Source organism: Vipera berus (assembly GCF_964194415.1).
Source record: "Vipera berus genome assembly, chromosome: 11".
In the NCBI taxonomy this organism is placed as follows: Eukaryota; Metazoa; Chordata; class Lepidosauria; order Squamata; family Viperidae; genus Vipera; species Vipera berus.
Genome location: NC_138214.1, coordinates 9,996,116 through 10,010,564, shown reverse-complemented (window position 1 = coordinate 10,010,564; position 14,449 = coordinate 9,996,116).

The following is a 14,449-nucleotide window of genomic DNA, read 5'->3' as shown; positions in this document are numbered from 1 at the left end:
TTTCGGCTAAAGATGAAGTCATTGGGACTTCAAATTTTATCCCCACAGTAAATTAAGTTAAATTACATTTCAGTTCTATCCACATACTTTCTGATTTACACGAACAGCTTAGTGGATAGCAAATTGCTGAATTTGATATGTAGTGTTATTTCTTGTTTTGTGCAAATGCAGAAAACATGTTTTAATGATATTTACCCTACCCACAGTGGTGGGATTCAGCTGGTTCGCACCACTTTGGCAGAACCGGTAGCTAATTTTTTGTTGCCCAGGCCCAGAACGGACTTCTGGGAGCGGCATCCACACAGAGAACCGGTTCTTCACCTATTTGAATCCCACCACTGCCCACCTATACACATACATACATACATAAGTACATACATGCACAACTCAAGGTGGCCAACATATCCAACATACCTTTTTCTCCAGAACAACAACCCTATGAGGTGAGTTGGGCTGAGAGAGATTGACTGGCCTAAAGTCACCCAGCTGGCTTTCATGCCTCAGGTAGGACTAGAATTCCCAGTCTCCTGGTTTTAGGCCAGCACCTTAATCACTACACATACTTTCTGATTTACACGAACAGCTTAGTGGATAGCAAATTGATGAATTTGATATGTAATGTTATTTCTTGTTTTGTGCAAATGCAGAAAACATGTTTTAAAGATATTTACCCTACCTACAGTGGGGGGATTCAGCTGGTTCGCACCACTTTGGCAGAACCGGTAGCTAATTTTTTGTTGCCCAGCCCCAGAACGGACTTCCGGGAGCAGCATCGACACAGAGAACTGGTTCTTCACCTATCTGAATCCCACCACTGCCCACCTATACACATATATACATACATAAGTACATACATGCACAACTCAAGGTGGCCAACATATCCAACATACCTTTTTCTCCAGAACAACAGCCCTATGAGGTGAGTTGGGCTGAGAGAGATTGACTGGCCTAAAGTCACCCAGCTGGCTTTCATGCCTCAGGTAGGACTAGAATTCCCAGTCTCCTGGTTTTAGGCCAGCACCTTAATCACTACACCAGACTAGCTCTCCATTGCTACATCTTTGGAAAGCGGTAAGTTGCTTGGAAGCTGCAATTCATTATTAATGCATAATAATATAGCATTTCCTTATATAATTCCTTCTGTGAAATGGTTGCTGTACAATTGCTTTCCTATTATATTTACAAAACTTTTTAAAACGGATCCTGGATCCCAACTCATAATTTAATTGCAAGATTAGTGAATAATGAAAAGGAAAGGACTTCAAGGTGAAAGGAATAATGATTTTTTTTTTTTTGCAATGAGGGTATTAAAATAGGATCCCCTGTCTTAAAACATCAGTCAGTGACAATTTCAGATGCAAGAACGCCTGTCAGGCTGTAAGTCCCAGGAATAACCTTTTTAGATTTTAAGAGCTGCAAACCTTTCATCACTTGACAATCACCAAATCAAACCTGAAACCATTAAAATACAGATAAACCATACTAGTTTAAGTTCATGACACTGCAACGTTAAGACAATAAAATGAATATTTTATTGAAGTATTTCTAAATCAGTAATTAGGGCTGTCAGCTAGCTTTTGTAGCTTAATATTTCTCAGATGAGTTTGGTGTCCCCGATAGTGATTCTGTGTATTCCCTATAATCTCCCCATCAGGGACAGTTCAAATGGTTTGGCTGTTGCTTCCTGATTCCGCAACTACCGAGATTTGCACCTACCTGGTTATAACTTGTAAATATAGGATCCAGCTCTCGCCCCGTTTGTGTTCCCTAATTGTTTAAACCTAGCTTTCCAACTGCATATACATCAAAAAATGTAAGACCGAGAAAGAATTTGGAGATCAATGCAATTTACAAAGAAGCATCCCTCAAGTCAGATTTTCTCCATGTTGGCAACTTGAAGATGCACAGACTGATGGCTGGGGAATTCTGGGTGTTGAAATCCACACGTCTTGAAGTTGCCAATGTTGAGAAACGCTGCTATAATCATTTCCTCCAGATTCATCTCCTCTGTGGCTTCCTTCCCTCCTTTAATTCTCAACAATTTCCCCCCACTATTTTAAGTATAGCAATTTCTAAACAATCCCCTTTCTTGTACAGATACTCCAAAACTGATGGTGCACCTATCACCCTAGCAAGATTCCATCTTCTCCTAGCCTGATGCACACAACTTGTTTAGATTCAAATTCCCATTTTGTTACCTTGGCTGGCTGGTCGAAGGAAGGAAGGAATAATCCTTGTGCGATGGTCCTAAACTCCAGATTTCCCTTTCACCAAAATTAGTTCTTTGGTGCTGCTTGCTGCTTAGAGGCGGTTAGAAACCAAGAGCTTCCTAAATCTGGTGCCACAAAAAAAAAAAAAAAAGATGCAGCCGGAGATGCTGACTAGGTTAAGCCTGCTCAAATCATCTTCCAAGGATGAGCAGTTCTTATTTAGGGGCTCCAGCCAATAACATGAGACCAAAGAGCAGAGGAAATTGGATGGACAGGGCAAGTTTTGTCATGTTGGAGGAGGAGAACACAAACAAGTTGTGTGCTTCAGGCAAGGGGAAGGTGGAGGAGGGGGAGGATTTGGTCAGGGGAATCTCATGTTCAAGAAGCAGATTCCAAAATGCAAGCTCATCTGACTTTCAGCAGTGGATTATTGATACATGTTTTGTTTCTCAACGTACCACCTCTACTATACTTGTGCATTTGATTTTTCCTGCCTAAATGTAGAACTTTACTTTTTTCACCATTGAATTTCATTTTGTTAGATAGCGCCCAGTGTTTGAGTCTGTCCAGATCCTCCTGTATTTTAAGACTATCTTCTGGAGTATTGGCTATTCCTGCCAGCTTGGTGTCGTCTGCAAATTTGATGAGTTCCCCATCTATCCCCTCATTCAAATCGTTAATGAAGATGTTGAAGAGCCCTGGGCCCAGAAGAGAGCCCTGGGGCACCCCACTACACACTTCCCTCCATGTAGATGCGGTTCCATTGAGGACCACACGCTGAGTACGGCTGATCAGCCAGCTACGAATCCATCTGGTGGTGATGCTATCTAACCCACATTTTTCTATCTTATCAAGTAGTAGGTTGTGATCTACTTTATCAAATGCCTTACTGAAGTCCAAGTAAATTATATCTATTTTAAGTATTCCTCTGGTCCACTAGTTTTGTCACTTGGTCAAAGAATGCAATAAGATTTGTCTGGCATGATCTGTTTTTGACAAACCCATGTTGACTTCTAGTGATGACTTTGTTTGCATCAAGATTTGTTGTTTGATTATCTTTTCCAGAATCTTCCCAGGTATTGAGGTCAGGCTGATAGGTCTGTAGTTTCCTGGATCTATTTTTTCCCTTTTTTGAAGATGGGAACTACACCAGCTCTCTTCCAGTCCTCTGGTAGTTCCCCAGTGCTCCAGGATCTTTGAAAAATATAGTTCAGTGGTTCTGAGATCACGTCTGCCAGTTCCTTGAGAACTTTGGGGTGTAATCCATCTGGTCCAGACCATCTATATCAAACAGACACAACTGACCAAAAAAACCCCAAAACCCTCTAAGATGGACTAACAAATCCAAGAAAACTGGATGTTTTTTTATCATGCACTGAATTACTATTGATCTTGAATAAAATGTAGATGGGCACATTGACAGGAATACACTACCATTTATAAACCATTTACAGATTGCTAAAGACCAAAAAAAAATGTATCCTGGTCATAGTGTATCCCAGTGATCCATTATATTATTGTATTGTATTGTATTGTATTGTATTTTATTTTATTATAAGGATAATTTAATTTATTTTAATTTGTTATTAACTTTTGTATTGTAATACTGTTTTAATCACCTTGTGAACCGCCCTGGGTCCTACGGGAGAAGGGCGGTATATAAGTTTAATAAATAATAATAATATTATATTATTATATTATATTATATTATTATTATTATATTATATTATATTATATTATATTATATTATATTATATTATATTATATTATATTATATTATATTATATTATATTATATTATATTATTATATTATATTATATTATATTATATTATATTATATTATATTATATTATATTATATTATATTATATTATATTAATTATATTATATTATATTATATTATATTATATTATATTATATTATATTATATTATATTATATTATATTATATTATATTATATTATATTATATTATATTATATTATATTATATTATATTAATCAGGGACGCGGTGGCTCAGTGGGTTAGGACGCTGAGCTTGTCGATCGGAAGGTCGGCAGTTTGGCGGGTCGAATCCCGAGTGCCGCGTAGCAGAGTGAGCGCCTGTTACTCGTCCCAGCTTCTGCCCACCTAGCAGTTCGAAAGCATGTAAAAATGCAAGTAGAAAAATAGGGACCACTACGGTGGGAAGGTAACAGCGTTCCGTGCGCCTTTGGCGTCTAGTCATGCCGGCCACATGACCACGGAGATGTCCTCGGACAAGCGCTGGCTCTTCGGCTTTGAAACGGAGATGAGCACCGGCCCCTAGAGTCGGAAACGACTAGCACACATGTGCGGGGGAACCTTTACCTTTACCTTATATTATATTATATTATATTATATTATATTATATTATATTATATTATATTATATTATATTATATTATATTATATTATATTATATTATATTATATTATATTATATTATATTATATTATATTATTTATTATATTATATTATTATTGATATGATATGATATGATATGATATGATATGATATGATATGATATGATATGATATGGTGTGTCTTGTTGCATTGTATGATATGGCTTGAGCCTTAAGACAGTTGCTACTTAAGGCAAATGACTGTTATGTGATCAAAGAACGGCAATCAACGGGGTGCAGCAGAGTCACCAGACTGAAGGAGACTGAATTCTGAGGCCCCTTTTAGGTTTTGAATGGGTTTTTTGGGGAGAGAGAAGCTAAAGCAAATTAGATCTGCTAAGCCTAGCAGATTCTTAATACTGCTATTGTTACTGTTTTTGAGACAAGGGGGAAGATGCTGCTGAAAGTCAGTATTTTTTTCTCTTAAATTTTGGCACCCTGATTTTGGAGGAGGTTTAAGCGGTGGTTAGAAATAGGTTCTGGAGATTGCTGGCCTTCTTTTTCAGTCTCAATCTCCAAATTGTAAATGGTTTTGGTTTACCATAAAAATTGTTGACTAACTCAAGTTTTTACTTTCAAGCTCTGAGAATTTCTCCTTCCTAGGTCTCATCTAGCATCAACCACACCATACCTACCTACAAAAATTGTACTTACAATCCCGTGGCACAAGAGAATCCTCCTAGATTCCATGCAAACATTTCTTATCTAGAAATCCTATTTATTTCAGCATTGCATCACAAGAAATCCTTTTTTGGTGGTGTCTTAAGATTTTCAGCAGGTAAACTATCTGAAGGAAGGAGCTTGTAAATTATCTTGAAAAATATAGAAATATATTTGGGAATATACATAGTTTCACCCCGGGGAAAATATTCTGGGCTACCAGTAGCATGAGACCCACCACACCCATTGACATACAGAATATAGAATAACAGAGTTGTAAGGGAGCTTGACCCCTTCATGGATTACTGCCTTGTCATGGCGAAGGGGCTTGCGTAATTCAATGAAGCTATGAGCTATGCCGTGCAGGGCCACCCAAGACGGACAGGTCATAGCAGAGAGTTCTGACAAAACGTGATCCACTGGAGAAGGAAATGGCAACCCACTCCAGTATCTTTGCCATGAAAACCCTATGGACAGTACCAAAAGGCAAAACGATATGACGCTGGAAGATGAGCCCCTCAGGTCAGAAGGCGTCCAATATGCTACTGGGGAAGAGCAGAGGGCTAGTACTAGTAGCGCCAGAAAGAATGAAGCGACTGGGCCAAAGCCGAAAGGACGCTCAGCTGTGGATGTGTCTGGTGGTGAAAGGAAAGTCCGATGCTGTAAAGATTTTTTCTCCATAGGAACCTGGAATGTAAGATCCATGAATCAAGGAAAACTGGACGTGGTCAAACAAGAGATGACAAGACTGAACATTGACATCTTAGGTATCAGCGAACTAAAATGGACAGGAATGGGTGAATTTAATTCAGATGACCATCAGGTATACTACTGTGGGCAAGAATCCTTCAGAAGAAATGGAGTAGCCTTCATAGTCAATAAAAGAGTAGGAAAAGCAATACTGGGATACAATCCTCAAAATGACAGAATGATCTCAGTTCGAATCCAAGGCAAACCATTCAATATCACAGTAGTCCAGGTCTATGCCCCAACCACCAGTGCTGAAGAGGATGAAATTGACCAGTTCTATGAAGCACTACAGCACCTTATAGAACTAACACCAAAAAATGATGTTCTTATCATCATGGGGGATTGGAATGCTAAAGTAGGAAGCCAAAAGATAACTTGAATAACAGGCAAGTTTGGCCTTGGAGTGCAAAATGAAGCAGGGCACAGGCTGATAGAATTCTGTCAAGAGAATACGATGGTCATAGCAAACACTCTTTTCCAACAACCCAAGAGACGGCTCTACACATGGACATCACCAGATGGTCAACACAGAAATCAGATTGACTATATGCTCTGCAGCCAAAGATGGAGAAGCTCTAGACAGTCAGTAAAAACAAGACCAGGAGCTGACTGTGGCTCAGACCATGAGCTTCTCCTTGCAAAGTTTAGGCTTAAACTGAAGAAAGTAGGGAAAAGCACTAGGCCACTCAGGTATGAATTAAATCATATCCCTGTTGAATATACAGTAGAGGTGACAAATAGATTTAAGGAATTAGATCTGATAGACAGAGTGCCTGAAGAACTATGGACAGAGGTTCGCGACATTGTACAACAGGTAGCAACCAAAACCATCCCAAAGAAAAAGAAATGCAAGAAAGCAAAATGGCTGTCTGAGGAAGCTTTGCAAATAGCTGAGGAAAGGAGGGAAGCGAAAGGCAAGGGAGAAAAAGAAAGATACACCCAATTGAATGCAGAATTCCAGAGAATAGCTAGAAGAGATAAGAATGCCTTCTTAAATGAACAGTGCAAAGAAATAGAAGAAAACAATAGAATAGGGAGGACCAGAGATCTTTTCAAGAAAATTGGAGAAATGAAGGGAACGTTTAATGCAAAAATGGGCATGATAAAGGACCAAAATGGCAGGGACCTAACAGAGGCAGAAGAGATTAAGAAGAGGTGGCAAAATTACACAGAAGAACTATACAAGAATGAGCTTAACGTCCCTGATAATCACAATGAGGTGGTCACTGACCTCGAGCCAGACATCCTAGAATGTGAAGTGAAGTGGGCCTTAGAAAAGCTGAGCAACAACAAAGCTAGTGGAAGTGACAGTATTCCAGCTGAGCTATTCAAAATCTTAAAAGACAAAGCAGTAAAAGTGCTACACTCAATTTGCCAGCAAATTTGGAAAACTCAACAATGGCCACAGGATTGGAAAAGATCAGTTTACATTCCAATTCCAAAGAAAGGCAGTGCCAAAGAATGTTCAAACTATCGCACCATTGCACTCATTTCTAATGCTAGTAAAGTCATGCTTAAAATCCTACAAGCTAGACTTCAGCAGTATGTGGATCGAGAACTACCAGAAGTGCAGGCAGGATTTCGAAGAGGCAGAGGAACTAGAGATCAAATTGCCAACATACGCTGGATCATGGAGAAAGCTAGGGAGTTCCAGAAAAACATCTACTTCTGCTTCATTGACTATGCTAAAGCCTTTGATTGTGTGGATCATAACAAACTGTGGCAAGTTCTTAAAGAGATGGGAGTACCAGACCATCTTATTTGTCTCTTGAGAAACCTATATGCGGGTCAAGAAGCAACAGTGAGAACTGGACACGGAACCACTGATTGGTTCAAAATTGGGAAAGGAGTCCGGCAAGGCTGTATACTGTCGCCCTGCCTATTTAACTTATATGCAGAGCACATCATGAGAAAGGCAGGGCTGGATGAATCAAAAGTTGGAATTAAGATTGCCGGAAGAAATATCAACAACCTAAGATACGCAGATGATACCACTCTAATGGCAGAAAGTGAAGAAGAACTAAAGAGCCTCTTGTTGCAGGTGAAGAAGGAGAGTGCAAAACCTGGGTTGAAACTTAACATTAAGAAAACCAAGATCATGGCATCTGGCCCTCTCAATTCCTGGCAAATAGATGGGGAAGAAATGGAGGTAGTGACAGATTTTATTTTCCTGGGCTCCAAGATCACTGCAGATGGGGACTGTAGCCAAGAAATTAAAAGACGCTTGCTCCTGGGGAGGAAAGCCATGGCAAATCTAGACAGCACACTAAAAAGCAGAGACATCACTCTGTCAACAAAAGTGCGTATAGTCAAGGCTATGGTCTTCCCAGTTGCAATGTATGGCAGTGAAAGTTGGACCATAAGAAAGGCTGAGCGCCAAAGAATTGAGGCCTTTGAACTGTGGTGCTGGAGAAGACTCCTGCGAGTCCCTTGGACCGCAAGGCGATCAAACCGGTCAGTCCTAGAGGAGATCAATCCTGACTGCTCTTTAGAAGGCCAGATCCTGAAGCTAAAACTCAAGTACTTTGGCCACCTAATGAGAAGGAAGGACTCACTGGAGAAGAGCCTAATGCTGGGAAAGATCGAGGGCAATAGAAGAAGGGGACGACAGAGAATGAGGTGGCTGGATGGAGTCACTGAAGCTGTAGGCGTGAGCCTAAATGGACTCCAGAAGATGGTAGAGGACAGGAAGGCCTGGAGGAATGTTGTCCATAGGGTCGTGATGGGTCGGACACGACTTCGCAGCTAACAACAACAACAAGGGAGCTTGAAGCTCTTCTACATGATTCCAGAGAAATGGCTGTCCAATCTTTTTCTAAAAACCACCATTGATGGAGCACCCACAAATTTTGGAGGCAACCCTTTCCACCTAATTGTTCTTACTGGCAGAAAATTCCAGTCTCTTCTTAAAAACCTCCAGTGATGGAGCACCCACAACTTCTGGAGGCAAGCTGTTCTGCTGATTAACTGTTCTCATTGTCAGGAAATTTCTCCTTAATTCTAGGTTGGATAGCTCCTTGATAAGTTTCCATTCATTACTTCTTCTCCTGGTGCTTTGGAAAATAGGTTGATCTGCTCTTCTCTGTGACAGCCCCTCAAATATTGGAAGTCATGCAATACAGGAGCACCACTTTATCAATATATGTAGAAGATGGGATATTTTCCTTGTTGCTATTTTCAGTCTGAAGGACTAATAGTTATCAGACTCATTTTCATATCTTCTAAGTAATCCACTATCCAGATTATAGTTGATCACCAGTGGGAAAAAGAAGGGGAGAATTCAACTTTTTTTTATTTTGTTTACCTGTCCCATGAAATCTATCGCATTGGCCTCATATCAAATAAATGAAAACTGACATCAGAACTCTAACTTTCAACCACCAGTGGAAGAATATTTCAACCTTAGAACTTCTTTCATTGATCGGAAAGGGGCTTCGTCAGAACAAAGGAAGTTCAAAGCCAGATCAGAATGAATGATGACTGAGTTATAATTCATCAAAAGCTTCTGTTCCAATCCCTGATACTATGCTGGTATAAAAAGTTCATTAAAAAAAATCACATCTCATGAGAATTGGCTTATTATCCAATACCGAGATAACTATCAACAACAATTGTTCTATGTGTAATTGTGTAATTGTGTAATTGTGTAATGACTTCAGGAGTAATGACTTCACTGATCATGTTTTCTTCATTGCTTTTTGTTTCATTCCCCTACTTTACAGTCCCCTATCACTACCACTGTGTATTTATAGATACTTATAATTTAGGAAAAAAGAATAATTTATGCATCTGATGACATGGACTCTGATAATAAGTGGGCCGGGCAATCAAGAAATTGCCATAATTTTCATGTTTATAAAACCCAAGCCGAATACAATCAATTTTTAAAAAGGCTTTTGAAAAGTCTGATTTTTAAAATGGTTAAGCTGCAAATGAGTAAAAAATAATAATTCTAAGATTCATTTTAAAGTACGCAGTGCAAATCTCATAAATAAGAAATCAAGAGATGTCTGCAGAAAAATAAAAAGTTGCATCTAGTGATGTTCAGGTAGATATGAAAGATACAGATGTTTTACATTTGAAATTAGGAACAGCAACAGCAAAACTGGTGCTTTTTATTGTTTTTTCCAATTCTCATAACAAGAAGGGAACCCTTAAGTTAGATCAAACTTGTGGACTGTTTCACCTTTCCAACTATGTCTAAGTACTGTATGTTCAACCAAACAGAACAATTAAGCAGTGGAACAGCTTGCCTTCAGAAATTGTGGGTGCTTCATCACTGGAGGCTTTTAAGAAGAAACCGGACAACCACTTGCCTGAAATAGGGTCGCCTGCGTGAGTGGGGGGTTGGATTCTTCCAAGATCCCTTCCAGCATTCTGTTCTGTTCCTCTCTGTTCGGTTCCATTCCGTTCTGTTCCGTTCTGTTCCACTCCCCTCCACTCCCCTCCACACTCCACCCCACTCCACTCCATTCCATTCCATTCCATTCCATCCCATCCTTCAAAGACCTTTTCAGATTTTTTTCATTAAATGCATCATGGTCCAACTGACCATCAGGTGCAGAGACCATGAACATTTTGGAAGGTCAGAGTTTATGTGTGTGACCTCTAAGATGGGTGCTCTCTTAGTTTTAATAACCAGCTATCAATACCCACACTTAACATATAAAAAGCCACATATAACAGAAACCGTATAAATACTACACAGCCCAAAGCACATGCTGTGATAGAGAGAAGTTCCCTAAAGATGGCCTCCAGTACAAGTCCAAAAGCTCGGAAGACAGTCCAGGGACTGACTCAGATAAGATCTCAATTTTAGTTTATGTTGGTTTCTCATGTTTCCAACAATAAGTTTGGTTTCTTCCACTCCTGCACTAGTAAATTTTTAAAAGTTCACAAAAAACTGTATGCTTCTTTCATTTTGCATTTGGCCTGATATCCATAGGTTTTGTGAGCCATTTTTTCCTAACACAATGTATTTTGGCTACATTACATTCACACATTGAAATTGGTATAGTGCTTTGGCAAGTTCAGAAAAGTGCAGATTATGGGGGGGGGGGAACTGATTTTAAATTCAGCACTGGTTTGCAAATGCAAATTTAGATATGTTCAGATTCAAATCAAAACTAAATAAAGTTCTCTGTAGTCCTTCACATTCGCATCTCCCAGCTTACTTTGATGATCTCCATGCAAGCCAATATTTTCCTAAAACAACAGTAATATCCCTTCTTTCCAGTTCCTATTTTTCCAGTTTCAAATATCATAATCTCCTTGCTTCATTTCAGCAGTCGTAGAAATGGATCGTTCTTCCTTCTGAATGAGAATCAGTTCATTAGGAGAGGGCAAATCATTTTGGATGTCCACATTTCAATAGGATGTCATGGAGGCAGAGGGATTCTGCGACTCTTTCTGAGGGAAGGATCCGTTTCCTACTTTGCTGATCCCGTAAGAAACAAACCAGTTAAAACCAGAGTTGAAAAAGCTGGAAGAAAAAAAAATCTGAAGGAGAAATCATAAAGACACTTTCAGATGCCGGAGGCAGGACATTATTATCTGAGACCAATAAGATTTGTCTGGCTTCGCTTGATTAGAAAAATCTGTAGTTGAGGAAACATGGAGGCAGAAAATAAACATTATAAAGTAGAAAAAGAGATGACTGTAGTAGGCAAGACATTTATAGGAGCCTGAGTTATGGCTTTGCAGGGAGATAAAGAGAGATATTAAATAAGTCTCCTTGGTCTGGACATAACCAATTAGTAATAAGCGCGGGGTAATGCTGCAATATACCCAGAAAATTCCGATCTTCAGGTCTGAGTGATCACATTTGTGTGAAGCAGAGATCAGCTGCTCCCAAATGCTAATTTCTAGAAGAGACAGCTTATATAGCAGAAGAAGTAAAGACTGAACTGAGTTCAGAATGACCTCAGTTTAGGGGACCAGAAGATAAAACATACAGAGAATGGTTGCAGGAATTGAGTATGTCACTCTAGTCTAAGAAAGAGAAGGATGAGGGGGGACATGATAGCAATGTTCCAATATCTCAGGGGCTGCCACAAAGAAGTGGGAGTCAACCTCTTCTCCAAAGCACCTGAAGGCAGGACAAGAAGCAATGGATGGACACTAATCAAGAAGAGAACCAACCCATAACTAAGGAGAAATTTTCTGACAGTGAGAACAATTAACCGGTGGAACAACCTGCCTCCAGAAGTGGTGAATGCTCCAACACTGGAGGTTTTTAAGAAGAGACTGGACAGCCATTTGTCTGAAATGGTAGAGGGTTTCCTGCCTTAGCAGGGGGTTGGACTAGATGACCTCCAAGGTCCCTTCCAACTTTGTTATTCTGATAAGGCTTTACTGAACAGGCCCCAAGAGGATATGTGTTTCTCCCACCCACCCCTGCCTGATACACACATTCCTGTTATGACCAAAAAAATAATAATAATAATGCTGGGAGAATGCTAAGGATCAATAAATAGGTCTTGTCTGAAAATCAAGAACAGTTACAGGCAACTGTTGGTCATGCAAATTAGGGGTGACTAGCTTAATGAGAAATTATGAATGGAGCCGTTCTTTACCAAAGACAGTATGTTCTCTGTGCAGCTGAGCATATCCAGTAGTGGCTGGCAAGTCACAAGTAGAGCATGTGATTGGGAAACTCTTGAACAATAATGGGTCCCCCTTATTGGGAGGGTTTTGTGTAGAAATTCAGCTTTTAATGGAATTTTAATAGCTCTTGCACAGCATCCCAGAAGGAAGCTCCTCCTTGCTCCCCATAGGAGAAACATTATCCTTGGGCTGTCATTTGTTTTCAGAGTCCTGAAGTGCTTTAGGGTTGAAGCTTTTTTTAAACCCAAGTGTTTATAAAAAGTTTAGAGTCAGAATCACTTTAAATCAGGGGGCTGCATTTCTTCTTCCCTCACACAACGCCCTTTGTTTCAGACATCACATTTTGCAGATTAACCGAATGCATCTCATCAGTTGGTCTGTTTTTAAAATCATCGGATGGGATGGATCTTGTAGACGAGGTGGATAACCTCAGTGACCAGGTTTGCAGACTATTTCTGCAAAAATTTAAGGTCCTCCAGAAAATTCCCTCTGCGTTTCATTCTTTCCGCATCCCACATTCTCTCTCTCTCCCCCCCCCCCCCTCTCTCTCTCTCTCTCTCTCTCTCTCTCTCTCTCTCTCTCTCTCTCTCTCTCTTATAAAGTTTTATTGATTTTTTTAAACAGAACTCAATAGTAATCATTCAACAAAACATGTGGTCTGAATATCTTCTTCACTAATACAAATTAAATTCCTAATCCCTAAATCTTTTCTCTAACCATTGATCAAATAGGTCCCAAGTTTGAAAGTATTCTGTTTCTTCTTTTTCTTTCAACCTTAAAGTAAGCCTGTCCATTTCCGCACAGTCTGGTATTTTTTTTTTACATTATTGCTTCTTCTGGGGGTGTTTCTTTGTTCTTCCAGTATTGTGCAAACATAATTCTTGCCGCTGTTATCACATGTAACACATCCCACATTCCCGTGGCTGTTGGTGGAAGACTATATGTCTTTTCCTTAGATCTCAGCTAGTCCCTGAGTTTCATAGAATCATAGAATCACCTGGCTGGAAGGAAACTTCTAGAGCACGGGTAGGCAACCTCGGCTCTTTTATGACTCATGGACTTCAACTCCCAGAATTCCTGAGTCAGCTATGCTTGAGGTCCATGAGTCATAAAAGAGCCGAGGTTGCCTACCCCTGTTCTAGTCTAACCGCCTGCTCAAGGCATGAGCTTTATACTGTCTCGGAGAAATGGTTTTCCAGTCTTTTATTATTATTATTTTGTTACAAGAAGCTTTAAAACATCTCCTCTTGCCCAACATCCTGCTGCCAATCATCTGCCTCTAGGAAGCCCACCAGAAGTAGAAAATAGACTTTTCTGATGGTTATTCTCTGGCAACTGGCAACCTGAGGTCCCAAAGGTGCCCGTTTCAAAAGGCAATTGCACCTTCCTTTGTTTTTCCTGGAAGACGTTTCGTTTCTCACCCAAGAAGCCTCTTCAGTTCAGTTCTAAAGATCTGAAGAAGCTTCCTGGACGAGAAGTGAAAGGTCTTCCAGGAAAAACAAAGGAAGGTCCAGTTGCCTTTGGAAAAAGCTCCTTTGGGACAACCATGACCTGGATGTCTGAGAAACGCCATAGACATTGGGTAACCTGAGGGGATTTGAGCCCATATACTTCTGTAGAGGTGGCGTCTCGGAGAGCGGTGGGCCTGGTTGGCCAAGGCCTCTGCGTCCTTCTAATTAGCAATCCTAAAGAGACACCAGAAACCTTCTCAGGGTGCTGGTGTGGAGGTAGAGCATCTTGCAAACATGGAGAGGTTAATTGCAGGCATGGGGCAAACAAGCTTTAACCTCGCCCGTTGTTATGCT